The 17,455-nt window shown below is 38.8% G+C and overlaps 1 protein-coding gene across 9 annotated transcripts in view; it reads left to right on the forward strand.

Moving 5' to 3' along the window:
• The window catches only part of MAPK10 (mitogen-activated protein kinase 10), a 140,290-nt gene that overhangs the window by 36,165 nt on the left and 86,670 nt on the right, over window positions 1-17,455 (forward strand). For all 9 annotated transcript variants that reach the window (XM_014880592.2, XM_088164052.1, XM_088164055.1 and 6 more), the window contains one exon: window positions 11,824-11,980. The gene's annotated coding sequence lies outside the window, so the exon portion shown is untranslated. The remainder of the gene's footprint in view (window positions 1-11,823; window positions 11,981-17,455) is intronic.

A 17,455-nucleotide genomic window follows, 5' to 3' on the forward strand; every position in this document is an offset into this window, starting at 1 on the left:
ATTTCTGAACTGAAAATAAAAAGTCTTTTTTTTTTTTTTAAAGCTAGTGAAAATGCATCTTTAGGTACTTTGAGGCAAAAGATGCTGCAAACACTATAAACACTGCCCATTGAATGTTTCCTACATAGGGTTTTTTGTCTAAATATGTCAACTGTAAGAACACTTACGAGTTAAGTTTTGTCCAGGAACAGAAACCCATGGAAAGAGATGTAAAAAACCTGACTGTGATGCACGGTTTCTAGGTCAACCAGTTATATTTTTGACTGACCTGCCTTTTTTTACTGAATGCAATCTAAAATAACTTCTTGGCTGGAAAAAACAATCTGATTATAGCCTTACAGTTGGCAGTCTTGTCCTTCAGGCCTTAATTTCTTCTGATCTCGGTTACATTGGTTACATATGGAGAGGTCCTATCCAAGTGGCACAGTTGAATGTGGTGGGATGGCCTTTGGAGATGTTTGGCAGGTAGTGGGGTATGTAGGTAACCATCACTAATTTCATGGTGTCTTGCCTGCCTGCAAGTCATGTGTGGATGAGAATTGGATGGGGAAATGGGATCAGGTGCACGATGAGTCCTTTACTGTGACATTGGAGAGACACCAGAAGAGGCTGCCTGGAGAAGCTGTGGCTGCCCCATCCCTGACAGTGTTCAAAGCCAGGCTGGATGGGGCTCTGAACAACCTGGTCTGATGGAAGGTGTTCCTGCTCATGCTGGGGGTTTGGAACAAGGTAATCTTTAAGGTGCCTCCCAACCCAAACCATTCTATGATTGTGACTTGTGAGATCTAAGGCACTTCGTGTAATGACTTAGAGAGGCCCTCAAAGAGCAGCTATGTGGAAATACAACCTTGCTCTCTAGTGCTTCCCTTTTAATTATGCCCAAAACTCACTCATTGTTCTGAGCAGTAAGAATGTGAGAATTAACTCTTTTTGAGCATGTACAAGGTCACAGCACATCTACAAAAGCAGCTTCTGTGTCAGTCAGTCTTCATGTGTTACCACAGATCACAAACTGGTACAGGTAACTGCATCAAGGAGGGATGAGAGTCAGTGAAATGAACTGAGAGGAGACCAGAGTTATGACCAAAGCTAAATGAAATGTGAGCCAGTAAACTCACTTTGATATTTCAGCTTTTGGATACCCTGCTGCTTTTCTTATGCAAATTAACTTTTCAAAGGGTGGAAGAGGAGACAGATCTTCAGGAAGCACTATTATTCATTCCCTTTTCTCCACCTATGCTTCATGCAGACACTGGCAGCAAGAGGCTACCTAGTATTTAACTGTGTCTAGCAACATTATTAGACTCTCAAATAATTTTAAAAAAACTTAGGAAAGGTTCCTTTGAGACTGCAAAAGTGGCTTAGAAATGAAACTTTGAAAATCATAGTGGCAGACTTTTTAATCTAACTTGTATGAAGTTTGTTTGTGGCAGCTTAGGGCATTTTGGGGGATGTTAGGCCAGTGATGTGGAATTGGGCTTTGTTTCACATATCCAGCAGTAAAAACCTGCTTGGTGAACCTAACTTTGTTTGGGGACATCCAAGACACCTGGATATGCTGCTGTTTCTTATAATGTCATGGCTGCTGTGCAGCATCTGCTTTCAGTAATTGTTTTAAACTGTTTTAGTTTGCATTTTAAATTCTAGAACCCTGGGGAAAGAAAAATGAAATAAGGCATAATAATCTAAATCTGTGATATCGTCAAAGGTCTTTATAAATATAAATAAAGGTGTATATAAATATACTTAAAAAGAATATATTCTTATTAAGTCGCATTTCATTATATGACTTGTGAGTATATAAAATTAAGGAAAGATGAGACTGTGATCCTGACATGACAGTTAAGGGTCTAGAAGAAATAAATAAGCAAATAACAAATAGTTCACCATAAAGATATGACCACTAGGTACCTGTTTTCAGCAGCAGCTTACAATCGGTGCAGGAGGACAGGGTTCACCAGGTGGCTTTGCCATTGCTCATGCTGCCTAGAGAAGTGTTCTGGCTGCTCCCACAGCAGTAGGACTCAGTCTCCATCTAGTCACAGTATCACAAGAGCAATGGGGAGTGCCAGGGTTGGAAAACATTTTCCATTCCTCTATGGAATTCCTTCTTTCCTCTGGTGATTAACTGGGATAATGACCTAGTGCTGCATCTCACTCAGTAATGCCACACTGATTTAGGTTAACATGTTAATAACCAGAACTTTCTAATTTACTTTACTTTTGCTTCATCTTACACAGCTTTGACTAAAAAATGATGGTTGGTCTTGGATCTCATGTAATATTTAAGTGGTGATAAGTTCCTCTAAAAATGACAACGTTTTTGAGGTAGTGAAATAAGAATGACTTAGCTTAAATTTCAGTTTATCAGTTAAGAAATTTTCAGTTTGATATCTTGGTTTTGTTACACAAAGTCCTTAATCATATCCATCAGGGAAGTAGAATGGTCCAGACTAATTACTTTGCTGAATCTGGACTGTATAATATAACCCAAAACCATTAGGTTGGCGCCATAAATATGAGACCTTTATTGCAAAGTGGAACACCTTTTAATGAAATAATCCAAAGCCCAGTGAAATCAGTAGGAAGATATCTATTGACTACAATAACTCACTACCAGACTAAATGTCAACTGCAGTAATTTTTTTGAGATTGCATATGTGTTGTACAATCAGAAATGAAGTTACTGAACTGGCACAAAAAATTACTCTGAAGATTGAAACATCTGTATCAATCATAGAAAGCTTCACTGAGAGGAAGAAATCTTGTGGTTTTTATAAATAATGTAATCCAAAGACAAGATGCCACTGATATTCAGGAAATGGGGGTCAACAAATGCTGTCAGTATTTGTACACAAAGATTTATCTTATTTTGAGCCACTACTAGCTAATTTTTTCTGAGTATGAGTGCCATTTGGGAGATATTCTGTGTCTTCTCCAGGCTGAGACTGTGGATATTAATTTCTTGCCTTTTATCTAGTACTGTTTGGCCCTTCTTTGTTTGAAAACTTAGTTTCATGGTGACACGTTTTGTACTTTCTTTACTAAACATGCTGAACTGTAGCCTCTGTGAAAACCTGAAGTAATTGTAGAGCCTTTTCCTTTCAGAGCTGGGAGTAGTTTTGTGCTTTTTCTGAGTCCCTTTGTGTTTAGTTGCATTCCTTTCATTCTTATAGACTCAGTTGTGCTGGTCTTGCTTATAGTGGGGGTTTTTTTTGATGGAAAATAAATGTTGCCTTACAGATACATTTGCATCCATACAGATTCTATCCAGTACTTTGATTGTGCAAATATTTTGTCTAATATTAACTAATATTTTATCTAATTAGATAATTACTGTCCATTTCTGTTGACTAGACAAGCTTGTTTGGTGTTGATAAGAGTAAAATATTAAAACAATGAACTGCCTTTTCCCCACTTTCTACTATGCCTAGTCATTGCAGATACCATTTCATTTTCAAAATTTGTAGGTACATTGATTTTGTTGATCTTACTTTGCCTATTTGAATTTATTTTTTCTTTTGCTATTTTTTTAATATTTAATATTCTTAATATTTTTATCTTCTCTCTATCTTTTTTTTTTTTTACACATTTGCTAGTTACATAAACTATTTATCCATTTGTGAAGTATCTACAAACTTTAGGTAGACTGTGTGATGTACTGAACTGGCTATATCCTTTATTTTGTATATGTTAATTGTATGTTTACACTGTAGTCAGTGCAGGTTTATAGTGCATGTACAACTGGTCTTAAATCAGCGAATTTGGGTGCTGGGAAGAGTAGAGTCCCAGCGGAGTGGAACTCACTGTGAGCTGCACTAAAAATGGGTTGATGCCCAGCTGGTGCTGCTCCCACTGCATGCTACCACGGCTATTTTAGGAGTTGAACTTGTGGTGATCCTTGTGGGTCCCTTCCACGTCAGGAATTCTGTGATTTATTGGCAGTGCTCAGGATGGCTTTCTCAGAGCTGGACCTGCAGCGCTCTGGAATTGCTCCTAATTTAGTGTGGGAATGCTAAACCTGTTGTGGGAGTGAAGATTGCTTTCGATGTTGCAACAGATAGTGTGAGACCTGATTTTAGAGATGGGATTCATAACAAAAATTTGCCATCCTCTGAGACCTGAAGGCACTTGGATTTCATGTCCAGGTCCAGTACAAAACAAAGAAAAGAACCAAGCCATCAAACATTTTCCTTTTTTAAAGGGGGTTAGCTCTCATGTCCATATTAATTTTTCCCTAAACTTCACAATGCCCTCCAGTGTGCCATATAACAATTGTAGCACTGGCAGTTTTCAAACAGGATTTTTATGAAGGAGGTTGTTTTGTTTTGAACTTTTCGATGAGCATAAATGTGCATATCTGGCAGTAGAAAGTGACACAGGACAGAAGCTCATGCTTGCTCTCTGTCATAGAGGTTTTTGAATATCTTGCCATTTGATGTGCTTCAATGCACTGTAGAGGATGTAGAAAAGCTGTAGATTCAATTTCAGCATGAATGATCTAGCAGTATATAGAGAGAAGCAGCTGTAAATCCAGGAAAGGTATTAAAATAACTATCCCTTCAAATTTGAGAAAAATGCTAACTGAATTCTTCCTGTGTACCTCAGGAAATTTTCAGAGTACCTTTCTAACATGTTTATTTATGTAAAGGCCATTGAGCCAAGTACAGTAGTTATTCCAGCCAGCCCATAGACCTCCTTATACTTGATTTTGCACAGTAGATAAAGAAAAGAGAATGGATACGTTTTTCAACTTACCATCTCCATGTTGCTGAGACTGATGGTATTCCAGAGCTGGTGGTGCCTCTGAACTTTTCTTCAGAAAACAGTTGCATATGAGTCCAGTCTCTGAACACTGTCATTTTTAGCCTTCCCTATCTGCAGCTGGTGATAACTGGATGTTGGAGGTTCTTGCAAAGACATCAGAATCTCCTGGCTGTGCACTCTGTGAGCTCCTTGAACGTGCCTTGTCTGAAAACCAATTCTGAACAGCACTTCACATGGACTCAAACATGGGATTGCATACACTTGTTACACAGAAATTTGAGTAACTATACAGAGACATACTTGCAAGGACTGCTGCATGTTAATGAATCTGTACACACCTACTAATCTGGGCTTTTCTTTACGTGAGTTACACTTAGAATTTGTGGTGCATTTTGCCAGCCTAGGGAATTCCAGATGTTGCATTGTTGGCAAGTAATGCTGCTGCTTTGTGCCAGTATGGGTTTCAGGAGGGACAAGGAATCAACATGTGTGCACATGTGAGCTGAAACCTTTTCAGATGAAGGATGTAAAAGAACTCTGGGTGCTATAAGTAGAGACATCTGCCTGTTTGGCAGTGAAACCTAATGGCCTGTGGGGTGGCATTTCTAAAGTCTGTCACAGTGGTAGATACTGAGCTATGACAAGAAATGAGAAACATAGGGCATTAGCACGGTGTTTTTGTGATCTAAAGCCACATTCACATTTTTAATTAAATACATCAGGTGGCTCTCTCTCCTTAAGGCATCATCTTTCTGGAAGAAGAAAGTATTTTCACAGTATTTTCCCACATGAAGCTGATGTAGAGGAATAGTTTGCCTGTTCATAACTCATTTAGCATGAAGAGAAATGAAGGAATCTCAGTAGACTCAAGACACTTAAACAGATGTTTTCCTCCAAGATAAGACCATCGCTGATTGGGCTGTGAATATTGTAAGAGAAAAAATCCTGAAGGAATTGGAGAGAATTGTAGCTTATCCCAGGTTGTATATGTTAGACTTCTGACACTTACAGGATTTGTATAAAGGGGGATGTTCCTGAAGTGCAAAAACACAGTTATCCATACTCAGTGTGGTGTATCATTAGGACTGTGACTACAGCTGCAGACCCATAAGAAGGGGCTCATTAATGGAGCAGAGTGAATTTTGGTACATGGAAAGGAAACATGTTCCTTCCTCAGCAGATAATTGCATGCCTTGCAGGTATGGGAGTATAGAAAAGCTTAGAAAATTTTGTCCCCTTGTGATTTATGCTGTGACAATGACATGTTCTGACCTATAGGACTTCAGGCAGCTTGAACACCAAAGCTATTTCAAATTTTTGGATTATGTATATTTTTTCTGATTCTAAGTCCCTTTTACTTGGACTTTGGTTTCCTTCCTTCCCTCTGAAGCTGATAGGCAGTAACAAAAAGAACTCTTTATTTCTGCACTTACTTCTGGTGAGGTCCTTCAGTCTGTCAGGCCATTCTTTTCAAAAGCACATGTAGGAATCCAAGGTTTATGCTGTTTGTTTTAAGTTTATTTAAAAACCTCAAACAAACCAACCAAAGAAAAAATGTAATAAAATACACTTTTTTTCAGAAATTACCCTCTTCACCCCGGTTTCTCTTATCTTTTCTCCTTGGTGAAAAGTGATTGAATTATTTAAAAAAAAAAGATTTTTCTGTCCAAAACCAGACCACATATTCTCAGCCCAAAACTAAGGTGTATGACTGCCTCTTGGAAAGCAAACCAAATACAATCTTTAATGAGCTTTTACAGCTCTATTTTTTACTGCATTCAAATCTTGTACTGGTTAATAAACATGACCTATTGATGTTGTCAAGAATATCTTCCAAACATTTTTTCCAATCTTAACTCTTAATAACTGTTGTATAACCTGCACTACCAGGTTCTTCATAGTTTCTCTAGGTCAGAGCAATTCAGCATTATATCTGACACCCACTTTGCAGTAATTTTACCAGATGTAATGGTTGTGACAAAAAGAATTCTGCTGTGAAACTCTGCATAGTGATAGAAGTTCCTAACTAATTCATGGCAGTGTGTTTCAAAACAGGCTGGTTTAGCCAATGCCATAGAAAGAAAACAAAAAGAGCCCATCTCTCTCTTTTTTTCTCTCTCCCTTTTGCCTTTCTGCCCCAGCTATAAGCTGTTAAAACTATTCCAATTTTCATCTTAAGTAAGTGCCATTCATTGTTTCCTCAGTGAGCAGTGACTGATTTGGGTTCATTAGAAGCAACTTTGTGCAGAGGGTTTACATTATTGTACACATGAGAGATAATAGGTGCAAGTGTGGCAGCATGGATTCATACCTATAGTGCAATGAGGAAAATAAATCATAATTAAACAGTGAAACAATAATGAGCTTCTTTCCCTCAGTGGTGTTACATTTTTGCATATATCCATAGTTCAATCTGCATGGTTGGACTCACTGGCTTATTTTCCACCCACGTGCCTTGGCTGATGAGAAATATGTTGGCCAGTGAGGGATTCTGTTGTCTGTCTTGCTACTCTGGTTCAAAACATAACTTCTCTTCCTTTAGGCACTGGGATTTTGCACTCAGAGGGGTTGGATAATACCCACTGTACAGGGAAAGCTCCTGTGCAATCTCAGTAGAAAAGGATGGTGTAAAGACAAACTCAACACATCATTGAAAGCATCTTTGTGAAAGGCAGCCTGTTTTCATGTTGAACTGTGGCTCAGATGAAGTGCACATAGGCTGCTCTTGGATGGGAATTTGAGCAACCTGACCCAATGAAAGATGTCCTGGCCCACAGCAGGGGGAATGGACTAGGTGATTTTTAGAGGTTCCCTCCAACCCAAACCATTCAAAGATTCCATGGTTCATGCTTAAGTGTTTAGCAGTCATTCTGGTCATCAAGTTTCACATCAGTAGCTACTTGGACACTTGACTTGGGCCAGCACTTGGGAGGACAATTGCATGGACAATGTACAAGTTGTATTCTAGTCAGTTGTTGCAGCATCAACTGAAAAGTTGTCTAGAGAAACTGTATGTTAATTCTTACTATTGAAAATGGTTTGCACTTTTTATGCAGCTGTTTTCTTAGCACTTTTTTGGTGTTCTGTGTCATTTGGTCATGTTTGGATAAAAACAAATACATTGAAATCTCTTGTTACAGTGTCTCTGATACACTGGGGCAATTTCTGGCATGTAAAATCCTCTCTTGCAAGCCAGTGCCCTGCAGTTGCTCCTTCACATGTGCAATTTTTTCTCAAATTAAGCCCAGAAGATTTCAGTAGCACACAACCCTCAACACATGTACTTGTCTTGTATGTATTCATAAGGGCTGCAGCAGATTTATACACTGACAAAATTTTAAAAAATGTTTGCTGTGCAGTGCTCATGGTCACAGTGTAGATGAGATATTGTCTGTGTTTTGGCTCTGCGTTGCACCAGGCTGACTCTTACTTAATGCTGCAGAATTTTATGTCAGTGGCAATTTCTCTCAGCAGATTAATTGTCCATCCTGCTGGCATGCCTTTGCTTGGACTCAACTCTTGAATAGTGATTCAGCCTCCATTGGCAGTGACTGACACTAGTCACCAATGAATCTGCTTTTCCTCCCACTGCAGGAAGTGCTAGAGTTTCCTTTAGAGACTGGTGTTAGAGAAAGGCAACTTTACAAGACAAGAAACTATTTTAATTTATGGCTACATATTGCTTAAATAAACTCATGCCTAGGTCTGCCTTTCCTTTGCAAAGTGGGGTTTTATCCCCATTTACTCAGAAATCGTGAGTTGAAGTCGTGAGAAATTGCTGCGTCATTTTGTTTTCAAATGAAGAATTCGTATGATCTTCCTTTATTGACCTTCTGAGGCTATTGAATGATCTTTGTTGCTCTTCTGCAACGATGAGGGAGAGAAACATCTTTTAAATGAAAGATAAAATTCTTAATCTGGAGTTTTGAGAAAAGCAGCAAACACCATTGGACTTTGTGATACCATGGTCAGACTTGTAGCTGTGCTAGGCACAGGAGAAGTGAGCAAAGGCTGGTCATGCTGGGCAGTGGATCATGTCCTTTGGAGGACAGCACACACTTGGAAGGGCTGCACTGTGCTGTGGATTTAAGCAAATAATCAAAACATTTCTTTTGCTGAGGGTTATTTATAATTGCAACAGAGCTCTGCTTCTTTGATGGTAGTGTTGGCCTTCCCATTAGAGCCTTGAAATTTATCTAAGACTTGTGATAAATTTTGTGGACTTGCACAGGCCACATACCTTTTGTCCTTTTTCCCTTCTCCTTTTCCAACTCAAAGCAGAATTCCTGCCCATTTGGTTTCCATCCTGCCAGCAGCAACATCTGCTTTCTGCCCTGCTGACTCTGTGTGCCTTTGAGAAGTTCTGCTTCAGGAGTCGTCTCTCCCATTCCCAGGCATGGAAGTGCTTCTACTGTGGAGCTGGTGTAGTGTACAAGTCATTTTATTTTTATCTTCATTGAAATGCAGCTGGACTAGGCATGAATGCACTAAAAGGTCTTGGAAATGGAAACATTTTTCTGTGACTGGTATAATGTGCCTTTCTGATTGAGAATTGGAGGCATCCATCTTGCTTTTTAAACATCCAGTTCATTATTGCTGCTGCTGTGAATTTCATTTGTACATCTCTTTCAACATATGGACTAATAAACTGCATCCTGCTTAATAATAGGATAGAGATTTATTTTTTACATCATGGCTGAATGTTGCTCAGGAGTGATTAGCTATTGAACTGCATATGCTGGCTAGACTAGAAAAAGATCTGATGATCTTCTCTGACCATTCAAGGACTGCAAGGTAAGCTCTGTGTACCATAAAACCCCAATGTCCCAGAATCCCAAACACTGCACTGTGTGCTCAGAGTTTCACCTTCAGATGTCAGTTTGACAGCAAATGCTGCCAGGTTCTTTATGTCTGAAGACAATTCTAGTAAATGAGATAGGTTTAATTTCTAAACTTCATTGAAATGTTAAGACTTGTCCAGAGCTTATGCCCTTTCTGCAACTCAGTAAATTTGTTTGGTAGTAAATGGCTGTTAATTTGGGGGAATGTTCTACTGTATGACAGATGGATGTACAGAAGAGTGGGCCATTTTACAACTTACAGGCTAGGTTGTTCTGCAGTAATGTGGGAATAGCAACCCACAAATACGAATTGATTTGTCTTTTGGTGTATCTTTGAGGTAGGAACTTCTGTTTAAAGTCAACCACCACCATTTTAATTGAGCAGCTGTTGGGCATTGTTTGGATTATGCAGAGAAAAAGGAGCTACAATTATAATAACACACTGTGAAAGAAACAGAGGCAAATGATAAAACTTCATTGAGCTCTTCTGGTCAGGTTGATTAGACCTGTTTCATCAGATTATGGTAATTCAAATGCAGTGGCTGTTTAAGATGATATTTGGCTAGTGTACAGCAATAGGCACAAGAGGATACTAAACACACACACTCTTCATTAACAGATAAAACTCTCTAACTTTCTGGAGGAAAACATCATGGGAGTGGTCATAACCCTGATTAACCTTTCTACCAGTAATTAAATTGGTATATAAATTTGCTGTGAACTCTTGCATATCTTTGTGAGCTTGCATACTGTTGAGCACTGTTCTTCTGATGCTCTGGATTTTATTCTTTGTAAACAGGAATTCTCCACTGACTGCAATGTAAATTGCAAGGGCATGTTTCATTGTGAAGAACAAGTTATGAAAATATCTGTCAGAAATAATTACAGTTGATCCTGCTGTCGGGCAGGAATATAGATTGGATAATTTACTGGTGTCTTCTTCAGCAGTGTTTTTTATAGCAGTGTTATCAGGAATTTCAGAATCTAACTCAAAATAGTGATAGAATCACTTGTAAGGGGGGGGAAAAAGGAAAGGAAAGGTTATTGATCTTCTACTCGTGACTTTGCACAGTGCTTTGTGTCACAGGCTTACTAGTGCATGACTCTGTAGAAAGCAGAGTATGATCATGGATACTGCTTTTTGAAGCTGCAGAGACTCTTGAATGTACAAATCCTGTTTTCCAGTATCATTTAAGGGTGTCTTAAAGGCCTCAAACAGCTGTTTGCTCCTTTTGAAGTTTGTATCCTAAATCAGATGTGGCACACAGTACAAGCCTTTGTAGGAACCTAAGGACACCTGGAGGTAAATGTGCTCTGTGATGGTCTGAAATGTGTATTTTGCCAAGTCGTCCATGAAAGTGACATTTAAGCATCCTGTAGAATGAGTAAAAGGGAGAAGCTGCAAGGCTATTGATTGCCCTTGTCCTCCCTCCCCCATTCTATAGATTATGAGACCTGCTACAGTTGTTCAGGACAGCAAGGCAAAAGAGAAAGATGGAAATGTATAGTTGGCAGGTAGGTTGGTAAACAGCTCTTGTAATTTCATGAGTTTGGTAGAAATTGAAGTGTCAGTATTATTCTTAAAGAGTGGACAGCAATACATCTTCTAATGTACCCTCTCCTCATGGATATGCAGCTGATAAAATTTTTTTTGTTTCCTCCCTTCAATTTCTACTCCTGATTACTTCAACACTAATGTTTTGGCAGTTTTAATTTACCTCTCCTCAGAAAATTTCTTTATTTCTCCAGATCAGGAGTTGTCTTTTCACATAAGCCTTCAATTCTGTGTGCAGAAAGAAGATCCAGGATGTGGATTCCTTAAACTTGTCTAATGGTGCATTTAAGGAATAATATATTTCATGTTTATTTGCCTTTCAGAGAGTTCTCTGTACCTAAAGGTCCATAGCAACAGAAATGTTCCCTGCCTCTGACAGGTATTGCATCCTCTGACTATCACAAGGCATTACAGTGACCTCCAGGCTTTTTTAATCCGACAGACTATGGCAGTGCATGAAAGGACTGACCTTAGAAAAACTGCAGAGGGTTTAAAAAACCCCAGCTACTCTAATGAGAGAAAACAAACCACTCAGCATCTGTGCTGTTTTGACTTTGGAGCATGGTAAAATGGAGCAAACATTCTGAAAATGAGCTAACTGTCCCAAATCAGACCAGCTGAGGCTTCCTTAACCCTGCCTGTCTTTAACTCCTTTGACAGCTGTCTTCCACTGGGACAGAGGTGAAACTTCGACAGACCGCGTTTGTTGAGCACTGGTGCCCAGATTTGCAGCTCTCCCCAGGAAGACCTCAGAACAATTACGAGTGTGTCACCTGGACAAAATGTAAAACTTCGCTGTCAGACTATCCCATCCCTGGTAAGGCATCCAAGGCCACCTGATTACTGATGAAAACAAGCTTCATAAAAAGGAAAATAACCTGTAAAATAAGGGGACTGCTAGGAGATGTTTGTGTTTGTGAAATGTTTGGATGAGGCTGTGATGAGCATACTGTAAAAATTGCATGCAAAGTAATAGGAAGAAAACTAGTGCAGGAAAATAAATGCTTTCTAAAGGTATTGTGCTTGTTGGTGTTACACATTGCTTTTAGTCTGCCTCCTCTGAGGGAGAACTGGTTGTGACCACAGATTCATTTATGAAAAAAGCCTGTATGTGTTATTACAGAGCAGGTTCTGATTTGCCCATTCAATGAATCCTGGAAAAAATACTGAATGAAAATGAGGTATAGGTGACAGCTCTAAGCCTGGACAGCATGGGGAGGTAGACCTGACCTATTTAGCTGCATATCTTACAGTGAAGTTCCACCACTAAGTCTAATTCTAATATTATTTCTCTTCTGCAAGGATGATTATGCAGCTGTGGATCCTATACAAAGCCTTATGCACATATTTACCTCTGTGGTCTGGAGAATATTGCATATGCTCATATTCCCTTTAGGCCTGCATTTAATTTTTTTTTCCAAAATCAAGGTCTCAATACACTTGTAAAATTCTCTGTGTAGTATGGGTGTGTAGTATTAAGTAGAATAATAGTGTAAATGTTAATATAAAAGATGAGTTAGCAGCACCCAGTACAATGTGATTGTTCTTAGGTCATCTTTGAGTGCCTATGAATTAATAAAAGGTGATTAATTGTTATAATGTGCTAAAACACTGAGAAGGACTGAAGATAGTTCTGAATGACATTCTGTGTGAAATTAATTTGCTAAGCAATGCTGAGAGCAGCTGCAGAAAATCACAAAGCATTCTTGTATCTTATTTAGTCTACTTTTTTTTTTCTTCTGCTCCTTGGTGAATGGTTTACTTAGTTTAACTCATTTTTTCTTTGTGGTCCTTTTAGTTTGATAAACATAGTCAATTAAATTCAGGATTTGACTGGGTAAACTCATTTTCCTAGGAACTGATCCTACTGGAGGTACAGCTGTTGGCTGCATGTTAACTGAATGCACAGGAAATAAATGAGGATTTTAATGTTTGAACTTAAAGCTCCTTTCCAACCTTAATGATTCTATGACTCTAGTTCCATTCCTGGGTCCCCAGTATGTCATGTTAAGATGACCTGCCATTAAACAATGCTTGGCTGTTGCTGGAGAGGAGGTGTTGATGCTGCTCCAGGAGTTCTGCCTGGTATCCCTCTCAGGTCAGCTTGGGAACAACTGTGCAGAGCCTGTACCAGGATTAATTTTGATGGGAACATCATTGTCATGCTGATGTTGAGGTCTGTTCATACCTGTCTACAGGGGGTTAGAGAAGAGACAGAACTACTCATGAATCTGTGTTGTGGAAGAGTTGATGGCAACTCAAAATTCAAGACAGACCCAAGCTGAGCTTGCTAAGACTTCCATGTTCTGACTAGATTAGTACAAGAAAAAACTTTTGTTCCCTTTTCACTTTGTGTCTAGTGAAACCTTTCTCAGTACCAGGGTTCTCTTAACATTCCCAGCAGCAAACCAACAGCAAGAAGCCTCTGAAATGGTGGAGCTGGCAGTTTATGGCTAAAGACAGGAGGATTAAGGCTGAAGCATGCAGGATCCATGCCTCCCCAGAAGTAATTTCTTGTACATCTTTGGTAGTTTCTATGTGCTTAATAGAAAACAAAACGAGTCCTCTTCTCTGAGACCACAGTCTCTGTTGGCTAGATGTACAAGGCTTACATTTCCCAGCAAGTCAGTATTTATACAGCTTAGGTGTAAAAAAACCACTGAATTTCTTACCATACATGACTCAGAATATTTTAAAGTGTGCAGAAGCTGTGCGAATTCTTTATGTCTTAGAACTGATGATAAACAGCACTCTTCAGCACAGGAACATTTACAAAATGCTGTACTGGATATTGAAATCCTGTCATTCACAAAATGTATCTATTTCACAAATTTGGTCTGCCAAACCTGCTCTGTTCAGTTTAGAATTTTTTATTGTTTCTTGAGACACAAATTTACATGGTCAGAACATAATTATATTCTTGAATCTTCTTTTTTTTTTTCAAAGTTAGTATCTTCAGCTGTATATGATGAAGATATGCTACCTGCAGATAAAGTGTTGCTCTTAATCAGAGAGCCTGAGGGACTGTGAGCAAAAACTGAAATCAAACACAATTTTTGGGTAGGACTGAGGTAGGATCAGTTGCAACTCAGAGTAATCTGCTGAAATGATTCCCTCTTGTTCTTTCAAATAATGTGTTTCATTTAAATTACATAGCATGGGGCACTGAGCCCCTGTGTGAGCAAAGTGAAGACAGCTGGCACAAGGGATTAATAGTGATGCTTCCTTATTGCAGAGGTTTGGCCCTGTAATTTAGAGAAATAGGCCAGAATCATGAGAAGGATAACAGGGCAGCATTTTCCCTGCTGTTCTGTTGAGGTCAATAAGTGGCATTTCTGCTGATTGAGTTTCAGTTTTGGAAAGTGTCTGAGCAGTTTTGTTTATATTGTGTATAATGCACACATCTATGTATATTTGTGGAAAATCAATAATGGTATAAAATGCCTGCCTTCAGTTTTTACCCCTTTTGTGTAAATCAGGGATGAAATGTTTTTATAACATTGTGTCTCACCAGACATCTACTGCAGTGAATTTGTTGGACTCATTAAATATCATAGAGGACGAGATGCCCATAAATTCACTCAAATGAATTCACGAACAGTTAAACTACTAAAACCTGATTTTCTCTGTGTTTCTTGCTCCTGATTAATTACACTTCCAAAAGTGATTCAATGTTGAAGGATGAACAACCTTTATTCCATTAGGGGGAAAAAATAGCTAAAACTTTCATCCTGCTTAGCAATGTGCAAAAATGGCAGAGTTTACCCTGAGATGCTGCAGGACAGGAGCTGCCAGCCTGTCCAGTTTCCAGTGCATTGACAGGAACCTACAGGTGCCTTCACTGGAATTGCAGTGGCTCAATGTGGCACCTTTCAGATGTGCTCTGCTGTAAGGCAGGAGGGCTGAAACTGCACTGGTTGGACTCCCAGAAGGGTTTGGTAGGTAACAAATAGACAGTTTGGAACAAGAAAATATCAGTAATAGCTAAGCAGATTTCAAGCACCTTATGGTGACCAGTCTGGCCAGTTCTTATTTATTGTTGTAAGTATCCCAAAGTGTTATTATATTAAAGATCTTTCATGATGCAAACGGGCCTAATAAAAATGGAGTTTTTTATTCAGTGGATGCATTACTGCTATAAAAAGCTGTGGCACACATTTAGAACTCTACTTTTAAGCAGATTTATTTATGGTGGTCAGCTTGGGCCAAAAAAAGCCAGAAGTAGTGTTAGCCACAACTGAAACCTAAACAAAACCCTCAGACCTCAAACAAAAACCAAAGGAAAGACAAAATATATTGTGAAAGTAGCATCTGCTTTGATAAACAATGCATTTTGCAAGATTGTTATTGAAGCTGATGGGCTACTGAGATTAAAATATAAAATTTTTTAAAATTCCAGTATTGTAAAACACCTTATTGTGAGGTCTGGTGTAAGATTTTTACCTTTTGTTTGTTTTTAAGGCTCCAACTTGTATTTTGGTAGTTGTAGGTACTTAAATTACACAAAATCTAAACCGTGTTCTTTGTCATGCCCTAAAGAACAGAGTATTGAGGACAAAGAGGATCGGGGGCACACAGAATGACTGAAAGAGAGTCTTTGTACTTATGAAGAGAGGTAGGGACATGGTTGCTTTTATAGCCACACATAAAAGGGCTTTAAAGGCTCATCCTGCTTCAGAAATGTCATGTTTCTTTTCCTGTATCCCATCATCATTCACAAATTTCTGCCTAGCATAAGTTAAAACTCCCTGTCATTCAAAAGAACATGAAATCTCTTGTTATTATTCATGGATCTGTTTGATTTCACACCAAATCCCAGAAATGTGTTGCAGGGGAAAAAAAAGGAAAAAAAAGATTATAAAAATACAAGATTTCACAGAGAAATATATCAGTTTATCCAGCTGCTCATTTCTACTCCAGTATGTTTGGATTCAAAAAGGAAATGAAAGAAAAAAAAAAAGAAAGCACTTGGCTATGCAAGCAAAATTGGATTTTGTTTCTTTGTTTCTGGGAAACAAGTATGGGTTTCTCTTAAGTCTTCCTTGACAGAAACAAAATCTTCCATGACTTTTGTTTTGTTTAGGAATTTGATCTTCCTTATTTATATTAATTTTCAGTAGGTGGACCAAGGCCAGGCATTCAAGCCACTATTTCTGACTGAGTGAACATATAATTTATTTTCTAGTGCCTGTGTATTATTATCTGTCAAATGTGTGTGGAGGAACTCCTGAGGTCTTTACAAAAGAACCTATTTTTGCAGAACATCTAGACCCTGCTTTTACATGGTGCACTGTACTTGGAGAAGGGAGAGGTCTAAAATGGGTGGTTTTATCACCAGGTTTGCAGTAACAGTCAATTGCCTTGGAAATACATTTACTATGCACATTATTGCAAGGAGTTTATGTAGCATAGGGTGTGAAAAAACTATCCTGTAGTCTACAGGAGGATGGAAACCATGTGGAGAAAATTTCTTGTGTAAATTCAGCTATTTTTCATGGATAGAGAGTAATTTTTGTGCAGAGCAGCTTTGTGGCATCCATTGCATGCTGCAGTAGCTCATGGTACCATTTTGAAATGGAGAAGAGGAATCAATCAGCTGTTTCACAGTGGGATAATTCCTTGTAAGTGATGTCAGGTCAGTTGGATTTAAGTTGATTTATCTTATGTTTAGTGTCTGTGGGAGCTGGAACTGATATTGGAAAACACTTAGGGTCAGTCATATCTGATTGTCTGAGCATCTGTTCTTGTTGAGGAAGCAGGCTCAAACCAACTTATGATACAGGGAATTAGTGTCTTTCAGTGCAGTGTTTTCAGCCTGGTACTGAGAAGCAGGCAGCAGAGCTGGCTGGTTGTGCTTTCTGGACATGTGGCCTTTGCGAGGTTCAAGAGAACAAGGAAATTTATGGATATATTTTATATATTTATATATTTTATGTATACATGTTTTTAATAATATTTCATACCTGTTTAGAAGTCTAGAAGATAGAACAGAGTTAAAGTAAGGAAGGTGCTGTAGCTTTTCCTCGTTCAGGAGAGTTTCCATTTGTAAGTATAAAAGTATAAATATACATTTGAAGTATAAAAGGTGACTCCAGCTACCCTTACATTCACTGGGCTGTCGCTCGCCCAAACTGCAATTGCCTTCTTGTGGTGCATAATTCCTTGCCTGCTGCAAGAAAAGAGCTAAGTGTAATTGGGATTTTAGTGGCCAACAGATGTTTCAGAGACAGAAAACGATCCCCTGCTGAGCCCTCAATAAAGACTGCCACCCCCTAAAATAAAAGCCACGGTA

Source organism: Sturnus vulgaris, chromosome 4, assembly GCF_052056855.1.
Source record: "Sturnus vulgaris isolate bStuVul1 chromosome 4, bStuVul1.hap1, whole genome shotgun sequence".
Classification (NCBI taxonomy): domain Eukaryota; kingdom Metazoa; phylum Chordata; class Aves; order Passeriformes; family Sturnidae; genus Sturnus; species Sturnus vulgaris.